This window comes from Puma concolor, chromosome C1 (genome assembly GCF_028749965.1).
Source record: "Puma concolor isolate L17-30 chromosome C1, mPumCon1.1.hap2, whole genome shotgun sequence".
Taxonomy (NCBI): Eukaryota; Metazoa; Chordata; class Mammalia; order Carnivora; family Felidae; genus Puma; species Puma concolor.
The window spans coordinates 21822985-21839548 of NC_141674.1; the positions used below are offsets into that span (position 1 = coordinate 21822985).

Genomic DNA, 16564 nt, shown 5'->3' on the forward strand with positions numbered 1-16564 from the left:
GTGGCTCAAATTAGGACTAGTGTATGCAAATTGTAGACAGGCAGATTTGGGTTCAATGTAAGGGAAGATCTTTCTAGAGTGAGTACCTAACAGTGGAGTATGTAAAGTCAGCATCCTTGCCATCAAAAGTGTTTAAATGAGAGCTAGATTGCTTACCTCTGGTTGGCAATAGGTCAGAAAGGATTCCTGTGCTGAGTGAGCAGTTAGATAACTTATTAAAGTCCTTTCCATGTTGAGTCTATTATCTTCATGTAATATGAGCAAAAATGAAGCTTTTTACTCATTGTCATGAGAAGGATTGAGAGGTTTGGTTTTTTTTAATGTTTTATTTTTGAGAGAGCACAAGTGAGGGAGGGACAGAGAGAGGGGGACAGAGGATCTGAAGCGGGCTCTGTACTGATAGCAGCTAGCCCAGTGTGGGGCTTGAACTCATGAATTGTGGGATCATGACCTGAGCCACAGTCAGACACTCAACTGACTGAGTCACCCAGGTGCCCCAGGACTGAGAGATTTTTAACTGAAAGGTATTCTTTTTTTGTTTTTTCACTGAAGGAGTAATTTTTTTGGAGAGTTGCTTCTCCCCTGTGTTGCTATAAATTGAAGGTATAATGGATATTTGATAAAAAAAAAAATTATTTAGCTATTTCTTCTTAATTCCGTAAAGAGCTGTTCCAATTATTGTAGGAAAATTGTTATTTTAAACACAAATGCTTTTGTTTCTGTTTGTAAACAATTTAGAAATGGTTTGAACCTGATTTTTACAGTATGTGACCTTTATCTGCACAATGAGCTCTTTTTTAGGTGGTTGAATTACATTGATAGACAATTTTAGGTCCTTGGTTTTCAAATATATCTTTCTCATACCACATTATCTATTGTTTCCCAGTGTTCTTATTTCTATACTTGAAAACTGTGTTTTCTTGTATTTTTAATATAAGCAGCATTATAATTTATATTCCTTCCTAATGATAGCTACTAGAGAAATACTAGGTCACTATGTTGGTCTGGAATTTCATGATGCTGTGCTAGAAAAACAGTATCTGCAGGAAGAATTGTATTTAAAGCACGTAGAGAAAAAAGGAATGGAAAGATTTTTTTGTTCCTCCCCTAAAAGGAATAGGATGTTTTTAGACATGCTGAAATGTGGGGTCATGTTTTATTTCTTAGCTGTGTTTCAATGTTGGACTTGGTGGATAGATCTGCATCTTTAGAAATAAACTTGATAATTTCTATTTCACCCATATTCCATGATGTAGGAAATATGGACTTATTATGTATTTCTAGAATAAGGATTAAGTCATCTCTTTCTGTTTATACAAACTAATTTGGAGACATTGGTGTGGAAAATTGTGTCTGGGCAATATAATGAATACATTGGAAGTTGATAAATGGGGGATATAACCATGTCAAATGAAACTCCTCATGACTAAGGGATATAATTCAAAGAACTCAGAGTACATTTTTCCTTTTTTTTAATTTTTAAAAATGTTTATTTATTTACTTTGAGAGAAAGAGAGAGCACAAGCAGGGGAGGGACAGAGAAAGACGGAGGCACATAATCTGAAGCAGGTTCCAGGCTCTGAGCTGTCAGCGCAGAGCTGACGTGGGGCTCAGACTCTTGAATTGTGAGATCATCACCTGAGCTGAAGTCAGATGCTTAACCGACTGAGCCACCCAGGAGCCCCCAGAGTAGATTTTTCTAACATAAACTTGTATTTTAGAACTATGAAGATTCTGTGGAAGTCATTTACATACTTCCTAAAGTTCTATGGTGGGAAATCCTTATGAGTCCTGTAAGTTGCTTGGCAGAAAGCAAATTCTAATAATTTTGAACAGCCATTGTCAGAGTGAGTCTTTATATCTTCAGCTTTTTTGTGTTGCCAGGTTCCCATGTAGTGCCTTATTGGGAAGGGAGAAAGAAGATGTTTGGAGATCATGTTGAAATGTCAATTGGTTGTTGTGTGTTTGTGCACATGCATATGCATGCATGCTTAATGGAAAATGCTTGTTTCCAGGATTCTAAGTTCTTGGGATTAGAACTGATTTATATGATGCCAACTGTCAGGATGTTAGACTAGAGTGTTATAAATATCTTATTATAGACATACACCCACTCGCAATTTTCCTTTCAAATATAGACAATTATGTATTAAAAGCTTTCATTTCAGCAGAATAAGTTGCAGAGGACCATTGTTATATATAGGGTACTTGACAGCCCAACTATGGCTGTAATAATTAACTGGATGGTGCTTGGAGAATTGTATTAGTGGGACATTTAAAAGGATGACACCTATGGCTGGAGTTTCCCATTTCATTTGGATGGACTGTGGCTTTTGAATCAGAGGCATCTTTTATGCCATTTGGTATTAGTTTGAGATCACTGTAGCTAAAAGGAAACTCATCTTCCTTAACTCTGTCTTATGCACTGTTACCTAGCTCCACTGGGATGCTGATTTGTTACATAAAGATAAGGATTTATGATGTTGTAATGGAAATAGCAATGGCCCAAGGGTCATAATGCCTGTATTCCTACCATGCTGGCTTAGTTATTAGCTAAATTAATAGTTCTTAGGTTATTAGTTATTAAGGTCACCATTAGCTGAATGATCTTACGTAAATGACTTTACTTATCTTCTCTGAACCTTAGTGACCTCATATTTGAATGAATTAGATAGTTGATAGCTAAGGGCTTTTTCAGTTGTAGATTTACATGATTTTAACAGTGATACCAAACTAGAATGAAGGGATAGCCATTTTAACAGTGGGTTACCAATCAGAAAACAAAAAATTATTTCTATACAGAATTTTAAGCTCTTTGAAGGCATGACTTACGTTTTATTCATTTTTGTATCCCCTGCAGTATCTAGAAAATGTTTTTATTTATTCATCAAATACTTGAGTGTCAATCATTGTAGTAAATGCAAAGGATATAAAGACTGAGTTGTTGCCTTTGGAACATTTTAAGCAAGCAATTACAGTAAAGTACAATGTAACAAATATGAAAATACCATAACTAGAGGGGTACACAGGAGAGATACTTAGGATTTGGAATTTCAGAGAAAACTTACTCTTCCCTTTTTTAAAAAAGCTTGTGGATGGGGCGCCTCGGTGTCTCGGTTGGGTTGGTTGGTTGGGTTGGTTGAGCATCTGACTGGCTCAGGTCATGATCTCGCGGTCTGTGAGTTCGAGCCCCATGTTGGGCTCTGTGCTGACAGCTCAGAGCCTGGAGCATGCTTCTGATTCTGTGTCTCCCTCTCTCTCTGCCCCTCCCCCACTCATGCTCTGTCTCTCTCTGTCTCAGAAATAAATAAAAATTAAAAAAAAAAAAAAAAAAACTTGTGGTAACATACATAACATAAAATATATTGTCTTCATGTTAAGTATATGGTTCAGTGACATTAAGTATATCCACATTGTCATGAAACCATTCCAACTATGCATGTCTAGAACTTTCTTATCATCCCAAACTGAAACTTCCCCCATTAAACAATAACTCCCTATTCCCCCCTTCTCCCAGCCCCCCATACCACTGCGAACTACTTACTACCATTCTGTTTGCTGTCTCTATGAATTTGACTCTTCTAGGTGTTGCATGTGAGTGGAATCACACAGTATTTGTCCTTTAGTGTCTGCCTTAGCATAATGCTTTCACTCAGCATAATGTTTTTAAGATTCATCTGTGTTAGGGGCGCTTGGGTGGCTCAGTCGGTTGACCTGACTTCGGCTCAGGTCGTGATCGCACAGTTCATGGGTTTGAACCCCATGTCGGGCTCTGTGCTGACAGCTCAGAGCCTGGAGCCTGCTTCGGATTCTGTGTCTCCCTCTCTGCCCCTCCCCCACTCATGCTCTGTCTCTCTCTGTCAAAAATAAACTTAAAAAAAAAAAGATTCATCTATGTTATAGAATGTATCAGAATTTAAATCTTTTTAAAGGCTGAATATATCCCATTGCATGTATATGCCACATTTTAATCCCCTCATCTTACTCTTACTTTTATATTTAGATAACTATATAGTTTCTCCCTTTATTTAGTCTTATTATCCTTCTATCCTTATTATCCTCACTTCTTTTGCTTGATTATCTGAGGTCATGGTCTCTAGATTCCTCATCATTCTGGTCATTGAATATATCCTGTTTTATTAATGTCCTGGTTAGAATGTGGTGCTCAGAATGAAACAATATTCTGTGGTTAACTAGAAAGAATACAGTGGCTCCTTTATTCCTATAATCTGGATACCACACTTCTATCAAGATTATGTTAATCTTTTTAGGAACCACATTGCATTTTTGGTTCACATGAATCTTTGAAAAATAATGTTACCGAGTTAAGTTTTCATAATATGATTATGTAATTCTATAGAATATATTGTAAAATATTTAAGGAACAGAAAAAGATAAACATTACCCAATTTACAAAATTGAACATTACTGAGAGTCCTTTTGGTACCTCTCCAATCTCATTTCCTTCCCTGTTCCTGGAGGTAACCACTATTCTAAATTTTGAGATTATACATTTCTTTATACTTTTGTTAAATATGTATTTCTAGGCCATATATATATATGCACATATATGTGACATATAATTGTATTGCTTGTGGAGTGCCTGGGTGTCTCAGTCTGTTAATCATTTGACTCTGTATTTCTGTTCAGGTATAATCTCACAGTTTGTGGGTTCGAGCCCCGCTTCAGGCTCTGTGCTGACAGCACATGAGATTCATCTATGTTGATATGTGTAGTTCTAGTTCATTTTTACCGCTGTAATTTCTGTCCTCTTAATTCATAGTTAATTTTTTCATCTGTTCTCTGATGAATATTTATTTCCACTTTTTTTTCTTTGTAATTATTTTTCTTTCTTTTTTTTTTTTTTTAAAGGTTTTTTTTTTTTTTTTTCAACGTTTATTTTTGGGACAGAGAGAGACAGAGCATGAACGGGGGAGGGGCAGAGAGAGAGGGAGACTCAGAATCGGAAACAGGCTCCAGGCTCTGAGCCATCAGCCCAGAGCCTGACGCGGGGTTCGAACTCACAGACCGCGAGATCGTGACCTGGCTGAAGTCGGACGCTTAACCGACTGCGCCACCCAGGCGCCCCTTTTGTAATTATTTTTCAAACTTCAATGCAGAAACCTTACTTTTCTTTTAAATGCCACGTTGATTATTTTTGTCTGTCTTTCCAGCTTGAGATATTTTTGAACTATGATCCAATCATACAGCTGCAAATTTGCTAAGGACGATGGTATATTAATGAATCAGAGATCAAATTTGCAAGTTACATTGAAATACAATTTTTCTGGAAGTGAAGAACAAAACACATTTTAATGTGTAAGATTACTTATACTAGCCTGAACTATCTTTGACTATAAATTCTTCTTTTATGTTGTTTTCTTCTTAATGTTTATTTATTTATTTTTGAGAGAGCAAAAGAGGGAGAGGGGGAGGGGCAGAGAGAGAAGAAAGAGGGAATCCCAACCAGGCTCCATGCTGTCAGTGCAGAGCCTAAAGTCGGGCTCAGTCTCACAACTGTGAGATCATGACCTGAGGTGAGATCAAGAGTCAGACACTTGCAACTGAGTCACCCAGTTTATTGTTTCATTTTATTTTTTTATTTTATTGTTTCATTTTATTTTTTTATTTTTAATTTTTTAAATGTTTATTTATTTTTGAGACAGAGAGAGACAGAGCATGAACAGGGGAGGGTCAGAGAGAGAGAGGGAGACTCAGAATCGGAAGCAGGCTCCAGGCTCTGAGCTGTCAGCACAGAGCCCGACGCGGGGCTCAAACTCAGACTGTGAGATCATGACCTGAGCCGAAGTCAGACGCTCAACCAACTGAGCCACCCAGGTGCCCCTATTGTTTCATTTTAAAGAACATAGGTGATTTAGTCTCTGACACTTGTTAACAGTGTTCTGGTTTTTTTTCAAGCTGTAGTCTGGCTTTGACCTTCTTTCTCCTGCTTTCCCACTCTTTCTTGACATTTTTAGAAGGTTTTTTGTTTTTCTTTTCATTTTTGTTTTTTTTTTCAAAGCTCTATCCTTTAGTGGCCTTAGCCCTTTGGCCCTTATTTTTATAAGTATTCCTTTGCAATGCTATTTTTAATCTTCCTGCTGTTCATGACTGTGTCTTTAATAATTTCTTCATGTTTTTCTAAAAATTTCTGATTGTATAAAGACAATTTCACTGCCATATCCCCAGGGCCTAGAAAAGAACCTGGTACTTAATATCTAATCTGTGACCTGTAATGAATGAACGTTACTTTCCAGAATTACCTTGTCCTTACGAGTTCTATATTTTTGTACAATCCCGGGCCATGTAATCATGCCTTTTCTTTCATGTGTTTTCAGAATTTGTTTATGGGTCACCTGGGTGACTAAGTTGGTTGAAAGTCTAACTCTTGATTTTGGCTCAGGTCATGATCCCAGGGTCATGGAATCTAGCACTGTGTTGGGCTCTGTGCTGAGCGTGGAGCCTGCTTAGGATTCTCTCCCCTCCCCCCTCTTTCTCTCTCTCTCTCCCCCTCTGCCTCCCCCCTAAAATTTAAAAAATTGTTTGTAATAGCTTACAAATTTGACTGACCTCTTTTCTCAGTATAAAAACTTTGTGAAATTGTTATTTTCTGCCAAGTTCCCTGATATGATCATGTTACCAACCAATTATTCTTTATTGCTTGGAATTAATAGGGCCCCTCTCCCTTTTTAATGTTTATTTATTTATGAGAGAGAAAGAGAGAGAGAGAGAGAGAGAGAGAGAGAGAGAGAGAGAGATGGAGTGAGAGTGGGGGAGGGGAAGAAAGAGGGACACACAGGATCCGAAGCAGGCTCCAGGCCCTGAGCTGTCAGCACAGAGCCTGATGTGGGGCTCAAACCCATGAACTCTGAGATCATGACCTGAGCAGAAGTCAGATGCTTAACTAACTGAGCCATCCAGGTGCCCCAGCCCCCTCCCTTTTGAGAGAGAAATGTCATCAAGCTTAGTCAATACTTGAATTCTTTTAGCAAATAGTGGGTTATCTGAAATATACCATTATTCTTTTAAGAGTGAAGGAGTTTATTGGACTTTTATTTGTTATTATGAAAACTTTTACTTCTGTTGTGTTGCTGTTGTTTGGACAGAAGACATTTATTCTTCATTGGACAACAAATCATAACCTCCTCGGATTTACAGCTATAGAATCTATCTATTTATTTATTTATAACTTAATGAAAAAAAATTTTTAAGTTTTTATGTAAATTCCAGTTGGTTAACATTCAGTGTGATATTAGTTTCAGGTGTACAAAATAGTGATTCAACACTTACATACATCACCCAGTGCTCATCACAACAAATGCACTACTTAATCCCCATCACCAATTTAACCCCTCCCCCCACTCACCTCCCTGAAATACTTACTGTTGGTAGATATTTTCTCTGTGTCAGTGTTAAAACTGTGTAAGGAAGCATTTTATCTTCTGGCAGTCTGTAGTATATTTTTCACATTATCAGTGGTGGAAGGCAACCATAGCCTCTGTTCCAGTCTTTAGAATCTTTAGAATGTTTCCTTAAACAAGTCACGGTCCAGTGCAAGTTTCCGATTCATACTTGTACTCTAGTCAGATGGTGTTTGATGTTCAGTTTATTTACTGTAGTGAAATTTTACCCATATAATAAATCTGAGAGAACTTTTTGAGTTTAGAAATTAGTAGGTATTGCTAGATTGAATTGGCTCTAAGATAATAGAATGAAAATCAGATGTAAGAAAAATTTAGTAGTCTTGGGGAAAACTGCTTTGCGTTAGAAATTTTCAGGTTTTTGTATGTATTTGCCTTGAGATTTTTGAGCTTTTAAGAAGTACTTCCTTTCTGTTACACTTTCAGACTACACTATTACATTGTTCTTTGTTTTCCAGAAGAGTTTATATGAATACAACACCTTATATAAATAACAGCACTAAAGACTTTTGATCTCTACTTATAAAGAAAGAGAATGTCTTTATATTGATGTAGCTTGTTCACAGCCTCTAATTGCTAGTCATGATATAATGGGAACTTCATTGTAGGCTTACATGGTATTTGAAGGTCCAGAGTATGTTTCATAAGATACACGTGTTGAGGTTATTCCATTAACATGAAGCATTAGTCTTATTCTTCTTATTTTAGACATGACTTAATACTCTTGGCTATTTAGTTTGCGAGTCAATGATAGATTAGCAAATAGCAGATTAGAAGAAGAGATGTTGGAAGCTACTTATTGGCAGGCCACCTTGACATCTGCAAGCAATTTGAGTTAATTTCTGCAAATAAACAAATAGGAAAACTATTAAAGGCAGATACAAAAAATAAAAAACCCAATGCTCATGTATTCCTGTGGCAGAGCTCACCATCCCCACAGACCTTAATAGCCCTTGAGGGCATTGGCACTACATAGTAATTGAGGTTCATGATGGTAACTAAATCAGTAAAAGTTTAATTATGTTCTGCAGGTTATTTAGATGAAACAGGAAGCATATCCATTCTATAAAAGATTTCCATTCCGAACGGCTAACCTGACACATTTTGACACCCAAAAGGAGTAAAACTCAATTCTTTGGAAGACGAATTTTTTTGGTTTCACCAATTCTTCAGTGATGCCTAGTATTCATGGGGATTAGTGTGTCCTTTTGGGAGAGCCTAGGTGGTATAATTTTAGAGTATGTCCAGGCATTGTCTTAGTGCAAGCTTGAATTCTATAGAGAAGTGAACAGCATTTTTTTATTTTTATTTTTTGGTCTTCTTAGAAGGAGGTGAGTAAGTTTGTTTATTTGAAAATATCTGAATGAGTTGATTCAGTGGTGTTAGTCACCCAGAAATGTCTTAAATTAAAAATCAAGTTGTTGAAAACAGCATGTTCATGCTGAGTGACATTTCTGATTCGCTCATTATGGCAAGTATTCTTTAAAAGTCTAGGAGTAGTTTGGGGCACTTGGGTGGCTCAGTTGGTTGAGCGTCCGACTTTGGCTCAGGTTGTGACCTCATGGTTTGTGGGTTCGAGCCTCACGTTGGGCTCTGTGTTGACAGCTCAGAGCCTGGAGCCTGCTTCGGATTCTGTGTCTCCCTCTCTCTGCCCCTTCCCTGCTCATGCTCTTTCCCTTTCTCTGTCTCTCTCAAAAGGAAATAAACGTTAAAAAAAATTTTTTTTTAAAAAGTCTAGGAGTAGTTTAAGGTCAAAATAATTTTGGGAGGATGGAGAATCATGAAGGAATTTTTTGTGTATTTTAAATTACCATTTTTATCTGAAAACCCCATACGTGGTTATCCTATTTTTCTAGAAGTGCTAATTGGTGTACTTAAATTGAGTTATCAAGGAAAAACACTTTCCTGTGGTTTTGAGGGATTGCTTTTATTGGGAAACTATTTTCTGCATATTTTTTGAAACTTCAATATTTGAACATTTTTTCTTTCCATCTAAAAGAATGCCCCTGAATTCTGTTGTCTGATTAGAGAAGCGAAAGGGCCTTTTCTCCTTTATTTTTCTGTTTTTTTCCCCGTTCTTTTTCTTTTTTTTTTTTTTTTAATTTTTTTTTTCAACGTTTATTTATTTTGGGACAGAGAGAGACAGAGCATGAACGGGGGAGGGGCAGAGAGAGAGGGAGACACAGAATCGGAAACAGGCTCCAGGCTCTGAGCCATCAGCCCAGAGCCCGACGCGGGGCTCGAACTCACGGACCGCGAGATCGTGACCTGGCTGAAGTTGGACGCTTAACCGACTGCGCCACCCAGGCGCCCCTCCCCGTTATTTTTCTTTTTAAAAATTTTTAAAAAATTTATTTTGAGAGAGAAAGAGAGAGCAAGCATGCACGAGCGCCCAAGCTGGGGAGGGGCAGAGAGAGAGGGAGAATCCCAAGCAGGCTCCACACCACTAGCACAGAGTATGACTTGGGGCTTGAGCCCACGAAACTGTGAGATCCTGACGTGAGGCTGAAATCAAGAGCTGAACGCATAACTGAATGAGCCACCCAGGTGCTCCTTAATATCCTTTTCTTATGAACTGTTGTCAGATTGGCTAACCTCCATCTTGTATACGTATAATATATGGTTAAGCCTAAGTTATTCATTTATCCTTTTTTATATTCATTTACTGAACAAATACTGAGTACCTACTGTGTTCTGTGCTAAACCTAGGACACAAGTTCTGTGTTAGGTACTAGGTATACTGTGGAAGGGAAAACAGCCCTTCTGTCATGGGTATTACAGTGTAGTTGGAAGTGGTGTAGTGGGGAGGACAGATATTAAACAGTAAATGTCCAGTATGTTCTTATACATTGAGAGAAGTGCTGTGAAGGAAATAAGTAGGCTCTGAGATAGAGAACTAGAGAAGGGACTTATGGGGGAGACTTTGTAAGTATTAGGACAATCAAGGAAGCTTGTTTGGAGGAGGGATTATTCAAGCTGAAACTTGAAGTGTAAGAAGACACCAGACTTTTTGCAGGAGGTAGGGTGTATTCCAGTCTAAGGAAATGGCATGCATGACGAATGTCTTAAGTGAGGAAAGCACTTGGCTAGTGTGATTAGAATATAGAGGCCAAGAGGAAAGTGGAACAAAGCGAGGTTGTTGAGATCATTCAAGGAGCTATATAGTTCAGGAGAAATGAAGGAGGCTTGCACAAACATGGAGGCCGTATAGAAGGAGAAAAATGGATCGATTCTAAATATAGATTCTGTAGGACCAACAGATGGATTTGATTGGGAAGGGAAATGGAGAAGACTGAGACAAGGCTGGAGCTTAAGTTTCTGGTTTGAGCTACGGAATGGTAGGACTGAGCTGTTTGCTGGGATAGGAAAAAGAAAGAATCAAGAGTTTAATTTTGGATGTGTTGTATTGAGACGCTCATGAGATAGCCACCTCTCTCTTCTGTTTTGGTTCTATTGCTATAGTTCTTTTATTAAGCCATTTATCAGTGGGTCAAGGAAGGTGTATTATAAAAAGACCTCAGACTCAGACACGAAACTGCCTGGGTTAATGAGAAGCATGCTAATGAAATAAGCTCGAGAAACTAAGGAGGACGGTAGTTCTTAAGCTTTGGTTGCAAGGCTTTTCAAGTTTCTCCCTCCCGTATTGGTTTCAGCTTCCCTAGGGATCCCTATTGTGAATTTTTTTCACTGATAACCTGAATTTACCCAATCGTTTGTTGAGTTTCTCTCTGCCTCTAGCCTCTCCTGCCTCTACTTTGTTTACCTACTTCCCTGCTTAAAAACCTTCAGTGGTTCTCCACTGCCTTCAGGATAAAGTCTGAACTATTAAGCATGTTAGTCAAGTCCTTTCATAATCTGTCTTCTTTGCTTGTCTGTTTCCTTACACCGTATGGAAGAAGTATGTACATGAGCAGGGGATTTGAAACTGGTGGGAATGGAGGTGGTCTTGGCCAGATTGAATAGCTTGTCTGTAAATTCTTTTTTTTTTTTTTAATAAGTGAAGAATGGTGATTTAACTTGTCTGTAAATTCTTAACAGGGGCTTATTTGGCAGAGAACAGTGAGGTAGAAGCATGTGATGGACCAGGTTTTAGAAAGATACTATTCTGGGAATTTACAATAGAATCACAACCCTGTTTCAATAAAGCATGGTTTAGGTCTGTGATCTGAGGCAAATTTTTAAACCTCCTAGAACCTGTTTGTTTATCTGGGAAACGAAAACACCTACCTTATAGAGTAGTTGTAAGAGAACATGGTAAAGTAGAATAATCGGTGGTATTTAGTAGGTACTCAGTAAACGATATCTACTATTATTATTATTTTAGTTAGAATTAATTTTCAGTGGTAACTCTATTCTTTTTTTTTTTAATTTTTTTTTCAACGTTTATTTATTTTTGGGACAGAGAGAGACAGAGCATGAACGGGGGAGGGGCAGAGAGAGAGGGAGACACAGAATCGGAAACAGGCTCCAGGCTCTGAGCCATCAGCTCAGAGCCTGACGCGGGGCTCGAACTCCCGGACCGCGAGATCGTGACCTGGCTGAAGTCGGACGCTTAACCGACTGCGCCACCTAGGCGCCCCAGTGGTAACTCTATTCTAACCTTACTTCCTTCTACTTCCCTTTTGTAGCCCTTTTCTAACAAGTATGGACTACTTACTAGTTCCTGAATAGCTACAATATTCTTAGTAATGTCTGTTCTCTTGTCTGCATTTCCATTTGCCCTTTGCACTTCAAATTTCTATTAACATCTTACACTCACTCTTCAAACTGTAACTTAAAAACCACCTTTTCCATATGGCCTTTTGTGATCACTCTAATTGAAAGTTCTTACTTTATACTTCTCTAATGCTTAATTGGTTCCACTCTTGAGGCTTTGTCTGATTAAACACCAGGTACTACCTGGTGTTTTAGTTATTTATATATACTGGATGCCCCTGCTTTCTGAAAGTAGAGTATTCCTATGAAACCTTTTGTAAGCCAAAATGGAAAGCCAAATGCAAAGAAGCAATTACCCATTCAATTATATGGGAAAATTTGGGGGCGTTCCCGGATCCAAAAAAATAACCTCTCTTAAAGCTTTTCTGATACCTTTGGACACATCTTGCTAATAGATGCACGAAGTAAGTCTAGATAAAGCAAAGATACTCAGAGACACCGTTCAAAGCTATGGTGGCTTGATGCTGAGATGCTGAGTGTAGTTCCGGGAAGGAGCTTGGTGGTGCTACCCTGTCGCTGCCCAGGGTGTACTCTGTCTCTATAATGGCTTGCTGCAGAACAAATGCTGAATGCTCTTTTCTTTTTCTTTTTTTGGAAAAGTTCAAATCCTCTTCAGATTTCTTTCAGTTAGTAAAAACAGGCATAGATGGCTTAGCTTGCAATTTTCTGATTTTACATTAGTACAAAAGCTATTACACATTCACGAGAAACTATGCTTTGAGTTTTGAATTTTGATATTTTCCTGGGATCGTGATATGCAATATCATACTCTCTTGTGATGCTGGGCGGTAGCAGTGGTGAGAGCAGCAGTGAGCCAGAGCTCACAGCCACGCAATTATGAGGGTAAACAACCAATACACTTAGAACCATACCGCAACCAGTTTTTCACTGTCAGTACAGCATTCAATAAATTACATGCATTACCCAACACTTTATAATTCAGTAGATTTTGTTAGATGATGTTGCCTAACTGTAGACTAATGTAAATTATGTTTAAGGTAGGCGAGGCTAAGCTCTGATGTTCTGTGAGTTAGGTATATTAAATGTACTCACAACTTATAATATTTTCAATTTACTTGGTTTTATCAGGACATAACTGGATCATAAGTGGAGGAAGATCTGTGCTAATGTATGTTTTTCTTGAAAGCAAAGTGGCATCACTCAAACTTTCTTTTTTTTAAATTTTTTTTTTTTTTTTTCAACGTTTATTTATTTTTTTTGGGACAGAGAGAGACAGAGCATGAACGGGGGAGGGGCAGAGAGAGAGGGAGACACAGAATCGGAAACAGGCTCCAGGCTCTGAGCCATCAGCCCAGAGCCCGACGCGGGGCTCGAACTCACAGACCGCGAGATCGTGACCTGGCTGAAGTCGGACGCTTAACCGACTGCGCCACCCAGGCGCCCCGAAACTTTCAAAAAGTGGGGGATACCTGTATGTCTTGTCTCCCTAAGAACTGTGTATTATTCTTTTTGGGTCCCTTTCAGTTGCTAAGCCCAAACCTTACACATGATTAGCACTCAGAAAAACTTGATAGATTAGTACACAGAGCTAATTTGAAGAGTGTTACCAATACCTAAATCATTATACTTCATCCATAAATGGTGATCATAAGGAATTTTCTGAGTGGTGCCAAACTGTAGTGTTTTTACTAAGTTTTCCACCTAGGAAACATTAATGGAGTATGGACTATACTAATGTTAGAAAGAGATACAGAAAAGGTGAAAGATATTGTCCAGCCCTTGCAAATCTGCTCAGTATCAGTTATTTAAAAATCTGATTTGCCCGAAGTCAACAGATGCACTCTGTTAAAACAAGTGTATCTTGTTTTATACCAGATGGGGTATAATTCCAAGGGCTTGGAGGATTAAGTTTGAGATCGAATGGGAACTCACTGCTTTGTCTTCATTGCTGGGTTTTTTTTTTTTTTTTTTTTTTTTAATCGAAAGACCTCTTTCTGACATGAAGTAAATAGATACCTCCTTTTGGGTCTTGTATCAAGCATGAAAGGAGTATCATTTACTACAAACAGGAAGGGCCTGTTTGTAGAGCATTTATCCTGTCTTTGCTGCTTGATTTCTTTGTATCTTTTCCTCTGGTTACCCATCTTATCATTTGTAACCTGAAGAACTTGGCTGCATGTGTAACAGATTTGTAAGGATGAGCTTATTTGAGCTTTTAGTAAATGGTCCATAGGATGTTTTCTTTCTGCTATTTAGTTTTTGTTTAATCCTGATCAGCCTCAGCTAACTGGAGATTCTTGCCTGGTTTATTGTTTTCATTTAATATTCTCTTCCTACTCCCAATCCCCTATGGTTTTGTGGCTCTTACTAATAGTGTTGCTACTCATGTATGCATGGCTGGAAAGAACATGCATGAAAACTATCGTTAATTTATTTTTATTTTTCCTTGCATGCGCTGAATTATAGCATCTCTGCTGAATACTAACTACGTTATCTGATTTCCTGGTTGTTTTCCTGCATTTAATGTATGATATTACCTGAAGTTGGTTTTAGTATGTCCAATAGAATTCTTTTGCCCTTCTGCTTGTATGCCTTTTCCTTATATTGGGCTCCTACCTGTTCTTTACTTACATTGTTTTTTACAATATGTCCAATTATATGGCAGATGTATCTGTTTTGCACTGATAGATGTTATTCTCTAATTCTTTATTCATATATCTTTTTTTATTTAAAGGTATTTATTGAGCACTTTCTATTTATCAGACATTTTGACATACTTGTGAGTTTCTGCTAAATAAGACAGAGACACTGCCCTCATATGTGCTGTACATTCTGTTGGGGAGGGCAGACAATTCAAAAAAAAAAAAAAAAAAAGGAAAAAAGGAAAGCAAATAAGCAAGGTAATTTTAGACAATAAGTGCCATGCAGGTAGTTAAAACAAGGTGAGTTGATAGTGTCTTGGTGGCTAACTTTTTTTAAATGTGAGTACAGTTGACACAGAATTTATATAATAATAATTCCGTGATTGTTTATCCAAAGGAAATAAAAACACTAATTTGAAAAGATACATGCACCCCTATGTTTAATGCAGCATTATATATAATAGCCATGATATGGAAGCGACTTAAGTGTCTATCAATAGAGAAATGGATAAAGAAGATGTGGTTAATATGTGTGTGTATGTGTGTGTGATGGAATATTACACAGCCATAAAAAGATGAGATCATGCCATTTGAGACAATATGGATGGACTTGGAGGGTATTATGCTATGTGAAATAAGACTGAGAAAGGCAAATATATTATTTCACTCATAAGTGGAATCTAAAACAATAACAAAAACAGCAACAAATGAATAAACAAAGACAGAATCAGATCTCTAAATACAGAGAACAAACTAATGGTTGCCGGGGGAGGAGGGTAGAGGGTTGGGTAAAATGGGTGAAGGGGAGTAGGAGATACAGGCTTCCAGTTATGGAATAAAGTAAGGCACGGGATTAAAAGATATAGCATAAGGGATATAGTCAATGATACCGTAATAGCGATGTATTGGGACAGATGGTAGCTACACTTGTGGTGAACACAGCATAATGTATAAAGTTGTTGAATCACTTTATACATATGTCTTGATCATTCATTCCTAAATGTATCAAAAAGATCATACCAGTGGAGATACCAAGAGCAGTGATTTTGGGCAAGTATGACTTGCCGAGTATGACTACTTGGACAATTTGGAATTACCATAGCTCTATGGATAAAATTTTCAATTAACTTTTGATTAAGTAACAAAAAGAATTCTGAAAAACGTTAATCGTTCAGCTTCTACATTTAACAATATGTTGCATTCTTTGCTTCATTCATTATTTCAGCGAGCATTTGTTGAGCATTTATTGTGTCAAGTATTTTTCACTGTTCTACTTTCTAAATGTAGCTTTTTGCCATCTTTATTTCTTAGGCATTTTGAGTATGTTCCAAAAGTAATAGTCTTTTTTTTTAATGCCTTGCTACTCAAAGAGTGGCCATTGGGCCAGCAGCATTGGCAACATCTGGGAGCTTGTTAGAAATGCAGAATCTCAGGCTCCATTCCAGACTTGCTGAATCAGAATCTGTATTTTAACAAGATTTCTAGGTGATTCAGTGCACATTAAAATTTAACAAGTACATATATAGCATATGGATTGTTACCATCTGTGTGTTTTTTTAAAAACAATTGAGTACTTTTACTCATTCAGTTACTTTCTTAAAGACTCCCTTTCATGTGAAAGCAATTACAAAAATATCCTTAGAAAATATTTTCTATTTTTAAAACTATATGAAAAAAATTATAAAACATGGGAATAAATACATACTCTTTATTTACAGTAAGATGTAGGTAAAATACTGTTAGAAGTGGGGCTTAAGTGATTTTCACATCTGCTAAAACTTTCACAAAAGATTTGTAATTTTTTAAAATAGACCTTTATGAGAG

The 16564-nt window shown here is 37.5% G+C and overlaps 1 protein-coding gene and 1 long non-coding RNA gene across 23 annotated transcripts in view; both read left to right on the plus strand.

Annotated features, from left to right (window-relative positions):
- Positions 1-16564, plus strand: part of EPB41 (erythrocyte membrane protein band 4.1) — a 202852-nt gene that overhangs the window by 66497 nt on the left and 119791 nt on the right. The gene's annotated exons all lie outside the window — the stretch shown is intronic.
- LOC147577873 (uncharacterized) lies at positions 5097-9509 on the plus strand. The gene is made up of 2 exons (XR_015254571.1): positions 5097-5583; positions 5839-9509. It is a non-coding gene; the product is annotated as an uncharacterized LOC147577873 (long non-coding RNA).